Consider the following 3,233-nt stretch of genomic DNA (forward strand, 5'->3'; position numbering starts at 1 on the left):
TAACTATTATACTTCGTTATTTCTTCATAAGATATTTTTTATTCGTACTAAATTTAATCATAAAAATAATTCGCTTTTATGTAAGGTAAAATGTGAAGATAAAAGCGGGTTGTCGAAAGTAGCCGAACGTCTTTGGCTGTAGCCAATGAGAAATGCTTAAGTGGCGGCCATCTTGCGCGGTAGACCGTTCGAGTTGGTAGTCGCGTGGTGGCGAGCAATCGTTGATTGTTTCTCAGTACGAGCCGTAGTGCCGAACCGAGTTGAAGTGAGTTCTTGCGCTCTTCGACGTTTATTTTGTTACTGTCTACTTGCCTTACTTGTTGACAACGTGTATTTTCTTGAAAAATATTCATTTTTATTTTTCTGCGAAGGAATATTTATAAAAATGAGAAGTGTATTAGACAAATAAAAAAAGGAGGACGATCGGAGTACATTTGTATTTGTGAATGCACAAGGGTGATTTTTTCAATAAGTGACAATGACAGTAATTTCTTCATTATTTTTATTACATACGTAAACATGCATCGTATATAAATATTCTATATATACGCGTGTATCAACGTGTGTACATGTGTGTTTGAATTAAACCAAAAACTGTATTACATTATCACACGTTTAAAAACATCAGACAAAGTTAGTGTATTTTTTAATTATCATTTTTTGTGCACCGTTGATAATGAAATTGTAATTTTTACTTTGAAACTGGTTAACGTTCGTTGCGTGCATTTTACACTTTAATTGTGCTCTCTAGCGTAGATGCGATACCAGAATCATTCCTGTGATTACCGGAAACACAAGACATCGTTCGTTCACCGTCTTCTACAAAACTTACAACGTTTTACTGTTCAACAAAAGGTAATTACTATTTCTTTTTTCTTTCTAATGTCTATTTTTACGGCATATACGGCGTTATCGTTATCGTATGATATGTGTCACCTTTTTGTTTATCCTTGGCGCAAAATGTAAATGGCGGTGTTGCGTGGGGAGGATGATCGGTGGGGGAAAGACTCGTAGAAGGACGATACAAGTTTTTTCGTCTTATAGGAAATATAGGAAAAAAGATTCATTTGTTTTAATTTATATTATTTATATAGACCTATTTCTCTTTTTTTCTTGACATATACTTATATATTCATATTACAATATTATAAATTTATTATTTTATATGGAATATTTATTATACATAAATAATAAATTATATAAATTAAATTTATAATAATAAAATAATATTGTATTTTATATTAAGCACACACACAAGTATATTAATATATTAATATTATATACATATTATATATATATATATATTGTAACTTATTATATGCATATGTATATAATTTCTAAGTTTGTTAACGATAAGAAATATTCACATGAACTGCTTGTCGGATTCGTATACTCGTTCGTTCGTTCGTTCGTGTGTATCTACAGAGGCGCCAAGAATTGTTTACATTACGGTCACGTATTCGTTCGTATCCGCGCGTCGAGAGTTTAATGCTAAAACCTAAGTCGTTTTCGTTTTCGTGTGTTTTTCGTCGAAAAGATCGGTATAAAACGTAACTGTAATAAGACTAGGCTTGTGTCATTATCTACTATAGTTATCCGTGAATATATACATTCTCTTACAATTCGACTCTTTAGAAAAATCATGCCTCTTTATATATAGTACTGATTTATTTTATTTTAATAGTAATTCAAGTAATAGAACGAATTTATAGAGTACTCGAAATAAATCAATTTCTCGATTGGATATCATTAATAAGTAAGGGTAAAAATATCGATTGTATATCTTGTGATAATTAAACATCCAATTGCCGTATCTATCGTTGTCCTTGAAAGCAAAGATGTACTCTTATTTCGTCACTGAATGTATCAAGTAGAATTGTTCGTATTAATTTGATTGAAAGAATGAATATTCAAGTACTTGTTAATTTAATTATCGTTGTTTTCCAATAACATTCGACTTTCAAGCACATATATCTCGAATACACGATCTTAGATCTATTTGTATATTTATGCAGGATAAGTCAGTTACGATCGGTTATCTAAATAATTTCTACAGTTTTAGTGGTTGAAAAAAAGTGTTCAAATAATATTTTTTTTGCCGTCAAGGAATTATTTATTTTCTGGAGAATATTTTCTCTCAGGTAGAGGCACGTAAGAGATTTGAAGGTCATCATTTTATATGCACCTTTGAATAAGAATTTGGAAAAATTGGATTACAAGCAGATATTAATTATTTCAAATTGACAGTAATGGTGCAAATGTTTTTGTAACTAACTGTATATGTTGACGAATAAAATTTTATTTAACAATAAGAGAATATTTGCATTAGATTTAAGAAGAAGACCATTTATATTAGTTGATAGGACCTTGTACTTTCACCAAGGCTTACTCGAGATCGTTTATTTGCGAACGAACGTCCTTCGCATTGTTGTACTTGAACTTTCAATCTACATGCATCGTGTTAAGCGTCTCGTAGACGCTGATCGATTTGTATACGTCTTCGTAATATCAAGTCTTATACGATTTCTCTTTTAAAACACGTAGGTAACATACATATTTGCTAATTTAAGAAAATTAATTTAAATATTTTTCTAATCTATTTGAAGAACGTCAACTCACAATCAGAATTAATTTAACATAAAATAGATAAGATAAACGAAAAAGAGAGAGAGAGAAAGAAGAAAATACAAGTTGGATTAGAGCTTTTTTTTTTTATTTTCAATACTCTCCGTATCTATACTATAATTTTTTCAAACGTAATTAAAATTTGTTTAATAAAATTCTGACGCAGTATAAATATCGAGCTCGTGCTGCGTTGCAAATTCGTCGGTTCGTTGGTCTCCTTTAAAGTTTTACGTGAAACTTACAACCGCAGAAGGTCTCAAACTCATTAACTTACGTGCACGTGTACGTATAATCGTGCAGCGTACACGTTGGATAATAATTTGACGTGCCTTGCTAACGGCTGCACTTGATAAAATATTTTCTTGTAAAGCAGCTACTACCTTTTGCGCTTCCTTTTATCTTTCTATCTTCTATCTATCTATCTATTCATCTATTCATCTAACTTCGTCTAACATCTAACAGAGAAATATAGAAGACACGTTGATTTACGATTAAACGGGAAAAATACGAATTTCGCATACATGGCGGGAAATTCAAATTTTTCGCCTAGTCTCTCTTATACTATTATTACTATTATAATATTACTGAATTTATATATTATTATATAA

General features: G+C 30.7%; 1 protein-coding gene across 2 annotated transcripts in view; it reads left to right on the plus strand.

Annotated features, from left to right (window-relative positions):
* The first annotated feature begins 220 nt into the window (after positions 1–220).
* Positions 221–3,233, plus strand: part of LOC106793724 — a 58,567-nt gene continuing 55,554 nt past the window's right edge. Inside the window, exons 1-2 of one of the 2 annotated variants that reach the window (XM_014760886.1) lie at positions 221–633; positions 752–855. The gene's annotated coding sequence lies outside the window, so the exon portion shown is untranslated. Of the gene's footprint in view, positions 856–3,233 lie in introns of both variants that reach the window. The other variant, XM_014760885.1, reaches the window with a different exon arrangement.

Source organism: Polistes canadensis, unplaced genomic scaffold (assembly GCF_001313835.1).
Source record: "Polistes canadensis isolate GaletaPanama2010 unplaced genomic scaffold, ASM131383v1 scaffold_17, whole genome shotgun sequence".
NCBI lineage: Eukaryota > Metazoa > Arthropoda > Insecta > Hymenoptera > Vespidae > Polistes > Polistes canadensis.